General features: G+C 44.7%; 1 long non-coding RNA gene across 1 annotated transcript; it reads right to left on the bottom strand.

Annotated features, from left to right (window-relative positions):
* Window positions 1-488: 488 nt before the first annotated feature.
* On the bottom strand, window positions 489-12,708 carry LOC137159639 (uncharacterized). The gene is made up of 3 exons (XR_010921678.1): window positions 12,537-12,708; window positions 9,525-9,757; window positions 489-690 (listed from the first exon to the last, which is right to left on the bottom strand). It is a non-coding gene; the product is annotated as an uncharacterized lncRNA (long non-coding RNA).
* Between the last annotated feature and the right edge of the window lie 2,096 nt (window positions 12,709-14,804).

The raw sequence follows: 14,804 nt of genomic DNA, 5'->3' as shown, positions 1-14,804 counted from the left end.
AACCCTCCATTGCACTTGACTAGTTTCCATGTTCATTTGCCTCCATGAGCATAATTCCTTGCACAGTTGGGTGCATAATGGGGTTCTCTTTCCCTTCTGGAGCATCAGGTATTGGAAAACTGCCAGGGGGAGGGTACCAGGATAAACAGTCAAATGGTCTGATCCAGTATGGCAGGAGGTGAGATATCAGACTAACTGGGCCAGTTGTCTGGTTTGGTTTGGCAGCTTCTTGTATATCCACAGAACTGAGCATGAAATCCACAATATCTCAACAGATTTTGTTCTTGTAGGAATAAAATGGGCACCAGGGCAGCTCCTGGAAGACAAGTAGAGGGAGGAGGACAGAATGAGATTCAGAGCCAACACCTCTCCACACTTCTGCCCTGATTTTATACTTTTGAAGAGCTGGAATTGTAAGTAGAATCATTATCTGCAAATATTTACAGCAGAGGATGAGTCACTCAACTTTATTAAGACTTAATGACTGTTTTGATTGCTCTGACTAAGATTCTAGGGCTGATTCCATTGTATTTAGCAGATTGCTTTAAAACAATATCAATAATTTCACCATTAAACCTGCTGATTTTCTCCTTGTTCAACACTTGGCCCGTAATCCAGACTCTTTGTGTCTGCATGCTGGCTTCTGGAAAAGAGGATGGCACCATGCCACAGCCCAGGAAACAGCATCGTCTGGAAGAGAATGACGACAGGAGACCAAATTGGGCATTACTAAGGTGACTGCTACCCCACATTTTGCATGCGGGGGAGGGGCACTTTTCCTCCCCCTGCACATTTAAAATCATTTCAAAATGCTCTGCAGAGTATTGGATAGGTTTTTCCTTCGTGGGATGGTGAGCAATGCGTGCTGATCTCAAATTTAACCAAAAAGCATATGACAGACAGTCTTTGTCCGAGTATTGTCTGAAATTCAGCATCAAGGGCAAGAAGGGATGTATATGTCAGAGCTGTACCACAACTACTATGTATGCCTCAGTTCTCCTCTGGACTGAGTGGCAATTGCTTTTATTCCCCCTCCTTCATATTCTTGCTCTGTTCTCTCAGGATCAGGAGAATCTTTTGTCCCAGAATATTAGGTTATCGTAGATTTACCCCACCACCACTTCTAGTGGCTACTGACTCCTTTTTGTTTGATTTCAAACCCTAATCTATTGAGGTCAACGACAGTAACCCCTGGTCTTCATGTGGCATCAAAGAGCAGGATCCCACCTACAGCCACTCCGGGAGCTGAAGCTTAAAAAGCCATAGCTCCAAATCACACAGGAAAGGGTTCAATAGCCTCCATCACTTATTTATTTCCAGCTGCGGGAAAGCAGGATTCTCTTATAGATTCCCAGTGGGTTACTGGCACAAAGAACATGTCAACAGTGCAATTCCAGTGGGGGGAAGAGTGGAGGCATTGCAGAATCAGTCATCTGTAATGTGCGTCAGTGAACTAGCAGTACAGGATGTGGGGGATTCCCAAAAGGCACAGGTAAGTGACACATCTGAGGCTTTCAGTACTCCAGGACTTTAAAAATGCATTTTAAAATAAGGGCAACAAATCTCAGCCATCAGCATGTAAGAATATTGTCACAAGGGTTGAAAGGAACTCCTGACCTGTCTCCCCCCAGTCTGCAGCTCTGGTTGGTGAAGACATTATCCAGGTACAGGTGGTTTGAGTTCCATTGAAGTATTTTGGTCTGCAGGAGGCAGGATAGCAGGCTTGATGAACCAATGATCAGACCTATACCCTTAGGTCTTCTTTCAGTCCAGAAACATCAGAACATGGACTTCAGCTTCCACAGATCTCCCCAGTCATGGATCGCTGAATATGATTAAGTGGCTGAGTGTATGATTACATAGACTTTCAAGGATAGCATGGAGGAATTCTTGTCTTTGTGAGGATGCTCCTGCCTCCTATACTCAAATGCACTGTAACCCTTATGTTTACAGATTTTAAAGACTAAGGGAAGCAGCTACCATCAGGACATGAGACAACACTGAACCACACACTAGCTGACTGGTTCAGCTAAAAGCAGATTGTAGGGCGGGTGCGCTTTTTTTTTTTTTTTCCTTTTTAAGGGGAAGGGCAGTGCACATTTTAATAGCTTTTCGTGCTATGCCTTCCTTTCCCCCTCCCCTTTTCATCTTGCATATTGAAGTTTTAGGTTCTGCAGCAATGCTCTTCTCTGTTAAATTATACAGTGCATTGCACTATACGTTGATAAGATGGCCTAGCTTTAAATATAGCTCTATTAATGTAGAGAAACCAAATGTGACTATGGGAGTTGTTCTGTTTTACGCTGTCTGCTGAATACATGTCATTGTCCATTTAACTTATTCCAAGAAGCATCTCAGGGTAAAGTGAAAATCAAGAACTAAGAGAAAACTTCAAGCAACTGCATCCTAGCAGCAGCAGCAACACAATGGCAGGTGAGGTGCTAGGGCTCAAGCAATTTTTTTACATTCATAACTGATGTTATGCCCAAAGAAGCCGGGGCTCAGCCCTGGAAAGCCCTGGTACAAATTAAGCTCTGCTTTTCTCTGTTCCATCTACCTCTGGATCTCCTCAAACCAAGTCCCTTCAGCAGCTGTTTGAATATTGCAATATTTGCAATCAAAGAGCCTGAATCCCAATAAGTGCTGAGCACCTGCAACTCCCATCAAGCCCTTTCATGGGGAAGGACTGAAACTCCTCCTGATCTGTGGATGATGCACTGCCATGCCAGTGAAACAAAAAGTAGGAAGAACTATGAGGTTCTTGCAGCCCATGGCTGGGAGGAGAGAGAGCCTCCCAGGGAGTCTTGGCAAGGTGTCAGCGTATTGCTTTCCTAGATGGTGCCTATTTAGATCTCTGAAACGGCATTTATACTTAAAACATCTCAAGGTACCATGGAAATTAGAAGGACAGAAAAAAACTAAAACTGTAGGCCCCATCTTTACCCTCCCACAAACACCACTGCAGGATTAAGCTCTATAGACTATTCTCTAGGGCTTTGTCCAGTATAGATTTAGAAACAATAGTTGTTCATGAGGATGTGAGAAAACAACCAGAGTCCATTCAGACAACCTTCTAGGGTGAGACATAATTGGGGGGATGGAGTTTAAAGGAAACAATAGCCCACAATAATGCAGATGGGAAAGGGAGCTGGGATAGAAAGCTTTAGATATTAGCACAGTGGGGTTCTGGCCCATAAGTAGGGATCGTAAGGACTGTGGTAACACAAATATCAAGTAAACATTCCTGCTTTGGAGCAGCAGGGCAACATTTCTTTGATCAGTACTCTGGGCAACAGAGACTCCTAGCCTATAAGGGAGGTGGGGGATTTTCTACTCCTAGCTAGAACAGGAGACCAAAGGCATGGGGGAGAAAAAGAGAGAGAAATTTTCCCAGTAGAGAATCACTGTCCAGATATTCTTGCTTGGAATCAAATGAGAAGTTGATGCAGGCTAATACCAAAGTGAAAAGACACACAATTCCAGACGGCTGCAGCAATTCCTCCTAACAATGCCTTGGGATCACATAAACAGGCTTATTAATAGAAGCCTATCTTTCAAGTGGCCCTGGAAGGCTGCTTCCTCCCATTCTTCTGGGGTTTAAATTAAAGGCAATGAAGCCCTGGCTTGAGAAAGCCTCGTTTGCTCCTATTTTGTTTTTCTCTCCCCCTTCACTGCATTTCCTCTCAAGACTGAAGGTCAGAAAAGGCGGAAATCTCTTTGTGATTGCAGAAACACTGAAATACGGCTCTTTGTGCCTTTGTGATTGCAGAAACACTGAAATACGGCTCTGAGAGGCTGGCAGCCGTTGCATTCCAGTGTGTGTCTGTGTGGGGGAACAGAGAAAACACAATATGGGGAGGAGGGGGTCATCATATGTATGACTATTTGTAACTAGAGGTACCCTGAGTCACTGGGCTTTCCAGTGAAGGCAAACCCAATGGGAATTCCAACAGAGTTGGCCCAAAGATGCTGCATTTTTAGTTTTGCAAGTCACAGGGCTTCATTTAGGATGTTGCAAGGAAAGGCAGGATTTTCCCCAGCTCTATTTTTTGTTTATGAACTGACAGCCAATGGGAATATAGGGTATCTTATACTTTCCAACTTTCCTTAGCTCTTTTGTGACTCAGATTGAAACAATCTCATTTTTCCTTCGAATGGTTCTTTTGCTCTGCTTCTGGAATGACAAGGGGGCTGGGGAATAAAATGAAAACTAAGTGTATACAAACCCCAGGATTAACACATAATCCCAGCAAATGTACCTATAAAACAGAAGGGGCAGTAAATTGCACCAGTTTAGCAAACACAGCAAAGGATTTAAACAAACACCACCAACACAGCAAAAGCCATGCAAAAAAGAACTGCTTCCACCCGTGGTTGTCTTCTTACTGGGAGCCACAGTGGACCTCTGCAGATACACCCCAGTGTTTCTGATAGATGGAAGGCCCTTTCCCTTCTCCAACATCTGTGGTACAGCACCTCCTCCCAGCTACCTACCATCCACTGGGAAACATCACCCCTTCCTTCCACTTCAAAGAGGTATCCACCATGAGTCTCAGGCCTTCCCCTCAACCCCCTGACTATGGAACCTAGGGTAAAGGGTAAGCGAAAAAGAGAAAGTTCTTTCCTCCCCAGCTTTCTCATGCTGAAGTCTTGGCTCACCTGCCCCTTTACAGAAGTCAAGAGAATCTCTCAGCAACATTTTCACATATAAGGCCCTAGCTAGTGTACATGTGTCACCACTGGAGCTGGTTGGAACATTTTAGACAACAAGAAATTTTGTTGAAATATGCTGTTTTGCAGCCAAAATGTTTCATGGTGAAAGTTTTTGTCAGGAAGCTGGGAGAGAGACTCACTTTATCACTTGGTGGATAGGACACTGATCTGAGATGCAGGAAACCATGGTTGACGTCCCTGCTCTGCCTGATGCAGAGAGATCAGGGAATGAAAAACTGCTTGGAATCAGGCGCAGCAGCGATTTGTACCTTGGTCTCCCACATCTCAGGCCAGTGTCCTGACCACTCCCATGCATCTATACCTAACTTCCCAAATGGAAAAATTCAGGTTTCAATCGTGAAAATGGACATTTCCACACAATCCTATTTTTGCAAAAGCATTCAAAAGGTTTTGACAGTGTTCCAGTGTAGAATGAAATCAGGTTTCGAAACCTTGAAGGTTGCTGGCAAAATGGAATTGCCAACTGTGGTCAGGTCTAGCTCTTCCGGCTGGAATGTCAGCTCTGCTTCTCTGTACACGATCATACGTCTCCACTGACTGCAGCTCAGAGTAAGCGCTTGAATATTTCTACTGCTCGAAGATTATCCGTTAGTTCAAAATGATGGGTTTTTTTGGATTTACAGACCTAAGAGTCTCAAGTTCTATTGTTGCCAGCAGCCACAAAGTCCTGAGTGGCTACACTGGGGAGTTTAGAGGAAAGCTGAGAATTCTGTGAAGCAGAGAGAACTTGCAAGTGTGTGGGTGGGGGGTGGCAAGGGGAGAGAGAACAAATAGCAATGAGGAAACCAATGAAACTGAAAAGCAACACATTTAAAACTGGAAGAAAAAAAAAAAGCTTTTTAAAAACAGTTACTAATTAACCTATGGAACTCACTGCTACAGATATCACCAAAGTTAAGAGATTAGCAGCATTCAAAGACAATGAGACATTTACGTGGATAATGAGAACATACATGATTACTTTAGATAGGATAAAACACAAGGAGTATAATCCCATAAACAAACCAATGACTGCTTATGTCTAGGATGAAACTTCCTACTCTATTATGGGGTTTATTGAACTTTTTCTCTGAAGCCTCTGTTACTGCCAAAGATGAGATACTGGAGTAAAAAGACACCACAAGCCTGCTCCAGCATGGCAACTGGACACTGCCTGCATGGCGTAGCAAAGGGAAGGAAGGTTTAATCACAGGTGAGGGGGAGGGCTGAATGAAATTGAATTTAAGAAGTGATTGGGAAAATGATGTCTCAGAGTCTTGCCTGACGTATTCTGTACTGGGGATGTAAACTGGGAAAGATGAGGAAGCAAGTAGACCAGGACAGATTGCAGCCTGGGTGATTACCAAGATGATCTGCAGTCAGGGACAGGCCCAGAAAACAACCTGGGACAGCCAGTTTACCCTCAATGTTAAATGTGAAAGAAGTCACAGGAATATTCTCCATGCTCAACAAATGCTAAATCACAAAGGAGCTGGGAAGTGTGGAGTTTTCCACAAGTTTCCAAGGACTGCGCTATAAAAGCAGTGTTACATGCAACAAGGAATATCAAGAGCAGAGTCTCACTGTTGGCACCCTTCCAGCAAACTGTTATGAACACACTACTTCTGTACACAGCTAATTACACCATGCCTAAATGCCAGCGGAGATGGGCAATGCACCAGGAAACTCACAGAAGCATATGCTTTCCTATGGAGGACACAGTCTACACTGGTCCCACTTCACTAGGAGAACAAGGCCTCTCCACCAATCATATTCCATGACTGTCAACAAGGCAAGTTTCTTAGGAGATTATGAGGGTTGAGGGGAAAGCAGAGGAGGGAGGGGAAATGTTAAGTGTTTTATTCTGATTTCTGGGATCAGAATATCAGGGAAGTGGAGATGAGGTCAGGAAAATACTACAGAAGAGGTGACAAGGATTAGTGTGTGTGGGACAGAGCTCTATTCCCCAAGAAAAGTGCTTGTAGCTTTTGTCGTTAACAGCATAGCAGTGATGTGTTCTGTGGATGAAATACAACCTAGTTCTGAGGCCTAGCACAAGGCCTATGAATCACTTAAACCCACTTTTAAATAAAATTACCAATCTGTCAAGATTTCCAGAGGGGTAGCCATGTTAGTCTGTATACAGCAAAAAGAACGCGTCCTGCAGCACTTTAAAGACTAACAAATTTTATTTCTGCAGGCATAAGCTTTCGTGGGCTGTTACCCACTTCATCAGATGTAAGAAATAGAAATCAGATAGGGGTACATATATATACATCCAAGGGTAAGGAACAACAATGGGGAAGGTAGGTATAAGCAAAGTCCATTCAGTTAGAGTAGCTGAGGCCTATTCACAACCATTGATTAGGAGGTGAGAATGTGTGAACAGCGACAATTACTTCTTGTAACGAGATAACCATTCCAAGTCCCTATTCAGACCCAGTCTGATTGTGTTAAGTTTGCAGATGAGTTCCAGCTCTGCAATTTCTCACTGAAGTCTGTTTTTGAAGTTTTTTGTAGAAGTATGGCAACTTTCAAGTCAGCTACAGAATGTCTTGGGAGATTGAAGTGCTCTGCGACTGGTTTATGGATGTTCCCATTTTTTATGTCTGATTTGTGTCCATTTATTCTTTTGCATAGTGACAGTCCAGTTTGGCCAATGTATATGGCATTGCTGGCACATGATGGCATATATTACATTAATAGATGTGCAGGTGAATGAGCTCTTTATGGTGTGGCTGATGTGGTTAGGACCTGTGATGATGTCACTAGAGTCGATGTGTGGGCAGAGCTGGCAACGGGGTTTGTTGCAGGGATAGGTTCCTGGGTTAGTGTTCTTGTTGTATGGTGTACGGTTGCTGGTGAGTATTTGCTTCAGGTTGGGGGGCTGTCCGTAAGCAAGGATAGGTCTGCTTCCCACAGCTTGAGCGAGTGAGGGATCATCTGCTATGATAGGTTGTAGATCCTTAATGAAGTGTTGAAGAGATTGTAGTTGGGGGCTGTAGGTGATGGCCAGTCTATCAGAAAAATTGTGGCAAACTGTTTACTTGATTTCCTGCAGCAGTGAATTCTATGGGTTAACCATACACTGCTGAAAGGAGTATTTTGATTTGATTTGTTTTCTTTTACCTTCCAGGGTGCTTCCATTTTAAATTATGTACCTTTGTGTCACACCATGGACTAAAATACAAGAAACACCCGGTAGTTGTTTTGGATATCTCAGAGCACTCTGCTAACCCTTCTCACTTCCAGGCTAAATTGTGCTACATTTCCAGTCTTTGATTGAATGGAGATTCCACCAGACCACAAATCACAAATCCTTCTTCAAATGCTCTTGCAACTTTAGGTGCTGGTCAACAAAATTCAACATAGCACCCCTTGGTCAAACTGTCAGTTACACTAATGTAATTCTAGGGCCATTCTAACATTAGCTGGTATTTATACTATCATGAATGAGGTCAGAATCCGGCCTAAAGAATTGTTCTCCATATTATTCACATCCTGCTGGAAAAGGTCCAATGCCGTGAGTCTGAAGCACAGGATATTCACCACCAGCATAACCCTTGCAAGCACAGCATCACCATTAGAGATGGAGAAAAACAGCCAGTTATTTTGTGGCAAAAGGCAGCTGACACACCATAAAACAGAACATATTTTTAGAAATGTAAAAGCAAGAGAACCGACAGAGAAACATGCATAGAAACTGCAGGCTCAGCTTAGATATGCCAAACGCTGGAAACTACCTATACCAGGTTCTGGGTTTGCATCTACATAGATTGTGAACAAGAGGAAGATGATTATTTAACATTCAGCAGGAATTGCAGCTACACAAATCAGCGAGGCACCCACTGTCTGGCTCAGAGAATTGGTAGTTGAATGCTGACTTTTTGACCTTTAGGTCATTGGTTCCAATCCAGCCTCCGTCAGCAGTGACCTGAAACAGTGTTATCAGTCTAAGAGCTCATCTACAAACAATACTTAATATTCCACAGGCCCAGTGCTCCAACTCTCTGGACTCTGGGCCCCATATCGCTCCCTCACCCTCCTCAGGGTAGCAGTCATCTAGGTGATCCTTAGCCCGTGATATTAGGCCATGTGGTATCAGCCAGCCTTCCATATGGTCGCTGGCATTTGCAGGTCATGGGTCAGTCTCGGTTGCCCTGAACCTTGAGTAGTCATTTACACCAGTGCAAAGTGGCTAGAAGGTGCTACCAGATCAGACTAGTATCACTTTGCACTGATGAATAAATTCCAAGCTGCAAAGTAATAGAGAATCAGGCTCCATCTGAGGGTTAGGTCTACCACAATCACAAGTGTGACTGCAATTTATGTAGACATACGCAAGCAGACTTTAATCTAGCTATCCTGGGTACTTGATCAGTGAAGCCCCAGCAGAGTGGATTTTAGCACGAGCTCGACAGTCCACTGGAATCCTCGGTAATTACTCACACGCTGCTGCGGTCTCACTGCCAACTGTACCCCAACTAGCTAGATTAAATCTAGCTCAGGTATGTCTGCACAAACTGCAGTCACACCCCATGACTGCAGCATAGACATACCTGTGTCTCTAGTGGCTGGCCCTCTCTAAGGCTAAGAATCTGCTGCTTGCTTACTACAGTAGAGTTACTCCTTTAGCTCCTGTGGTGGGGGCTTGTGACCCCATATGTATACAGGCACTCAGAGACCACAGTAACAGGTGCAACATACAACTCTAAGTAGGTGGCTAGATATAGTTTCATCACACACATGCACGAGATTTTATTTGAGGACCTTTTAATTAACTCTTCCCCCCCCCCCCCACACACACTTACTTTTCACCCTCTTATAACAAGCATCCTCTTCAGATACAGGGCTAAAGCGTGAGAATGGATTTCACCACGCACTTAAATCAGTCGGCGATGGAAGAAGTGCCGAGTGGGGTCACTTCAGGGGCCACATGCTCCATCTCTTATGCCTCCAATTCAAACAACAGAACATGGCCAGGGAGAACCAGTGCCAGACGTGAGCTGGGTCCATTTGCTGACGTAGAAGCAGAGAGAACTGGCTGTGAACAGAGATGGGGTCAGGTAAGAGGAAAAGCTGGGGAACTGGCACGCTAAGGTAAGTGGCTTGGCAGGCATGTGACAAATGAGCTATTATGCCATTAAATCACAGGGACTAGACAGGACTTTGTTTATGAAAAGCAATCTCACACAGCATCCTAATTAGCTCTGAAAGAGGCCTTCTTGAAGCACCTATGGGGAAAAAAATGGGGTGGGGGAGGCTGGTGCCCCAGCACCATTAGCCATTGCTGATCAGACTAAAGCAGTGCAACCTCCATAACCCCTGATGCTGCATGGACTGATGGGTGCTGAGCGTGACACTCACCTTGTTTAAAGCCAAGTGAAAAGCAGTGGTCTAGCCCTTAGAGCAGGGGACTGGGAGGCAGGACTCCAGGTTCTCTTCCTGCCTCCCTGCAGGCCCAAGTTACTCTAACTTTCTGTGCCTTAATGTATCTACTTATAAATGGAGATGATAATCCTTAGCTCATAGAGATCATGTCCAATTTAATAGCTGTATTATACCTGGAAGCCCTCCAATGGAACAAACAACAGAGGCACACAGTACTCCTATTAATCGGGGCCCAGTTCTTCTTGTGGAAGAGACTTGTGCCTTTAAATTGTAGTCATGAGGACCAATCTCCCACACATCCTCACCTTTTGTTCATGGATAGACACCCTATGAAGCCTACTTCCTTGATTCTCCACATTGGTTTCACATTCACACCACACACGGAGGTGGGGGAGGGAACAGGGACCAGAAGGCCAGCATGATGCTGGCTCTAGGACAGAAAGCTCCTTTGAAGATGATTATGCTGATAACAGCCCATCTGGGCTCACTTTGAGGACAGGTGGTAAGGGAGGGCCATGTTGACCTTCCTGGGCTTTTTGATCTCAGTCCACCGAGTGTTGATGGATTAGGTGAAGGACCAAAGTCTGGGGGTGAAAGGCCACCAATTAGTTTAAAAAATACCGAAGCTATAAGCAGCAAGTTGTCAAACGGCACAGCATACACAATCAATAGAAGTGCATGTGACGACCAGTGTAACGGAGCTGAACCCCTGGCAGCCTTCCTGGGGAATCAAAAAGGTGGCAGATGGGTTTCTGTGGGAGCACGGCTGCACTTTCCAGTGAGTCAATGGATCAATCTAACAGAGGATCACACTGAGCTATTTGTTTCCACTTTGATTCTTGCTTCCTATCCATGACTCCCAAGTAGATACACTGGGCCAGATGCTCAACTGGTGTAAATCAGCATAGCTCCTTTGAACTCAGGGGAGCTATGCCAACTTTCACCAAATGAGAGCCAGGGAGCTTAAATCATACTAAAGGAGATGATCCTGAGTTTGAACATAAATATCCCACTAGTAAAATTTTCCTTCTTGTGAAAGTCTCAGGTTGGTTCCTAGTGGGACAAATGTCCACATGACAAAACATGACACGGTCAATACCTGGAGCACAGAAACCAAAGACTGAATCGGCCATGAAGATCGAACTATCCTTCTCTGCCCTAAAGATCAATCCTGCTGGAAGGAATCGGGTAGGGGAATGCACCAAAACTGTACCAGTTCTATGGATAAACAGACCATGAGTGTGCATGGCTGTCAGTCCAGTTCCTGTCATGTAAAACAAATAAGAAAAAGCAATGGGCAGAGAGGAACCTGAGCTAGGGGAGTCAGGAAGAAGCCCACAGAACTCAATTTCAAACAATGAAAAATGCAGGCCAATAAATAACTCAAAAGGTCACACTTTTGGAGTTTGTGTCTGATCTCAGTTTCCCAGCTCTGCAGCCTGCACTTTTCTTCTATTTTTAATAACTGGGAATAAAAAAAGCCTTTTTTTTAAAAAAAAGTTTCTTCTTCCAGGGAACAAACTTTCAGTTCTAATTTCTATCTCCACCATTTCAGTGCACAGCCCCTGCAAAGTTCACATCTCCCTGCCAGAGAAACTCAAAGCCCAATGTGAATCCAGAGGATTGATGCAGGGACTCTTGAAAGAGAAGGAAAGAACATAAATGTACATTAAGAGTAAAACATGACCAATAAGGGAGCTCACATTATGTTTCCATATGCACATATCATGTGCATGCATTCCTGGATAGTCCACAGTGGGTTAGTACCTATGCTTTTCACTTTTACAGACATGGGTTCAAATGCTGATGGGATCATAACTTAAAATTAGCTGCTTGTAGAACTAGTTAAAAATAAAGTGAGGGAGTTCAGTGAAAATTTTTCCCCTTTTTAGAAATTCAAAAAATTTCAACCTGCTCTACAGCTGACTGAAATACAGAAAGAAAATAATTCCCAGAAATTGTCCATATGTTTCCTGATTATTCTTCAAAATTTCAACAAAATTTGAAGAGCTTTAAGCAACTCTAGCAGCTTGCATACATTTGTACACCAATAAAACAAAACTGCACTAGGTCCTGCAGATTGGAATTTAGTTGCATTGGCTGAACTCTGAATGGGGGTGGGGTAAACCTGTAATAACAGGAAATGCTGTGGGTCAACACTGAGGTGAATTGACATAGCTGAAGGGAATGGGGGCAGGCCAGGACCAGAACAGCAAGAGAGTCCTGCACATCAGGACTGAGGTGTATCTAAAGAGCTTGGAAGGGGGCATGAGAGGGGGGAGAGGAGCCCAGGACTAGACTAGAAAGGGCTGAGGAGCAGGACTGGGGGAAGCTGGAAATTGTCTCTAATCAATTTTGAGTCTTGTTGCACCATCAATTCCTTTCATGAGACTTAAAATGCAAACCAAGCAAAGCAGAAGTGAAGAACTTACAAGAATCTTGGTGAACCAGGTCAGAACTAAGAAGTGTATTGTGTCTGGGAAGGAGAGTTCAAAAGCTGACAGATACTTGGAAGGATACATCTGCAGAGCCACAAAATTGGCAGTCTGAAATCTTCACCTGCGATAGATCCCAGCTCATCCCAGACTTGCACTTTTGCTGAGCATAATGCCTTGTTAATAATGAATAGCTCTGTGTCTGCCTTGCTTAACACTGGAGCTCAGAGCAGATCCACAGCACTTTATAAATTATCTATCGCAGCTGATTCTTAGCCCACCGGGAATGTTCCTGCAGCCAGCATCTTGCTCAGCTGTAATGGAATCATACCATTAATGTGATTTCAATTAGGCATACATTACAGCACACAGGTGCACGAACAGACAGTAACACTGGGAGCCTGCCCTGGAGACTCATTGCCCTGGGAAAAGGTATACAAGTGGGAGGCCTTCCAATAGGTCCTATGACCTCAGCAAAAGATAGAGGAAAGAAACAAGCAAAACCATCTCATTAAAGAAGAAAGGAAAATGTGTCAAGATACAATATGAATAATCAGCTGTGGTGGGGGCTACTCTTGCTGGTAGTTTGTTCCAAACTCACATCCCTTGCCTGGTGGGGGTGCAGGCGAGAACCCTCCTACAGCCTTCGGGGAGGCAAGAATTCACTCCAGGATTTTTATCAGTAACAACAGCTTCATCAGAAAACACAGCCCCAGTGGTCACAGCATCAGTCCCTCCTTGGGATGCTCTCTTCCCTTTGGACTCTGGCTGAGTCTTGTGTGCTGTGCCAACTCACAGTAGCCACACAGATAGGCTGCTCCATGCATCTGCCACCCCCCACAAAGCTTAGACTCTCAGTCTGCTGCATCCCTAAAACAGCACAAGCCCACTTGCACTGTCCATACAGCAAAGAGGGGTGGGATTTCTTGCCAACTCTGTTGCCAAGCTGGGTTTTACATTGAGGATAGAGTCAGCTCCTCCTCTCAACCCATTCTAGGGCCAGTCAGGGCTCCCAGAGGGCAGGGCCAGCCTTCAGAGGTCTGCTGACCTGTGGAGTGGAGGTTCCCCATGGCACAGATCCATTTTGCAATAGGACAAACTTCCCCAACACAATGCGCCCAGTCAGTATAAACCAACTGTGACCTGGAGGGACTCTCTTTAGGGACGGCAGTACCTTTAGGGGCAGTGTTGGAGTGTGTGTGGAAATCAATCCATTTTTGGTCTCTCTGCTGAGAGTGAAAGGCAACAAAAGAGTGCCACTCAGAGTTGGGGTTTTGTGATCTGCAACTGCACTGAAGACCTGCCAGTTTATTTCATACAGGCCTGCCAAAAAATAACACCAAGACTACCAGTCACTGCTGATCTGTACTGAATCTGAAGTGGCAACCCCCTGGTAAAAGGCTTCCAAATCCCGACAGCCTTCCAGCCTCCCACTGATCACCCCTCATTAATAAACTCTTATAAATATTGGGAGTGAAAACATGAATCAAGCTGAACTTGTGTGATGGAAATGTTGGCCTGAAAGAAACTTTCACTGGTTCCTGCAGGAATTCTCAATCTTTCAGTGAGACAAATCTCTTCCCCTTCGGGATGAGGTCCAGCAGCCAAGGCTCTTCCGTCTCCTACACTCTGTACTTCTGTGGCAACTGCCACCCTGGCTGTCATACCAAGGACTGAACTAAGGATCTTCAGAGCTAAAAGCAAGAGGTGCTACTGCTTGAGCTGAGAAGCCAAGGTGCTCTAGCTGGGGCTGTAACAAACTCCTATTTGCAGATTGAGGTGTAGGGGGGACTTGTAACATATACTCACCAGTGGCTTATACTTGCACAAGGAATGTGGTTTTGCATGGTCTTCAGCCATTCAGCTCCAGCCAAGCTCCAGCACTGTTCTATTGCAGGTTACACCAGTCTCATGAAAATGGTGCTTGACGGCCACGGCTGAACATATTAGTGCCTTACATGGTTTAGTGTTGCAGTATTGACAGGCCAGTGATGTTCATCTCACTTATGGGGTGTTCCAGCGTGAGAGAGCCTTTGCAAGCCAGGTATTTCTCAGAGCTTCACCTTCTTGTTCCCATCTCCATCCCCCATGGATCAGTGCTCTGAGCATGTGCAGAATTCAAAAGACATCTCCAGAAATAGTTGTAATGCAAGTCACTGCAGTGAGTGCTAGGAAGGCTTGGTTGGTTGCCCTTCCCATTGGCTCACCCATGGCTATGTTCACCCTTCAGATACATGCGTAAAACCCCATAGAAGCCCATGGCAT

Source organism: Emydura macquarii, unplaced genomic scaffold, assembly GCF_026122565.2.
Source record: "Emydura macquarii macquarii isolate MOO-44397 ecotype Brisbane River unplaced genomic scaffold, CSIRO-AGI_Emac_v2 contig_1876, whole genome shotgun sequence".
NCBI classification, from domain to species: Eukaryota; Metazoa; Chordata; order Testudines; family Chelidae; genus Emydura; species Emydura macquarii.
The sequence above is the reverse complement of the archived record's forward strand: the minus strand, read 5'-3'. Positions and strand labels throughout refer to the sequence as shown.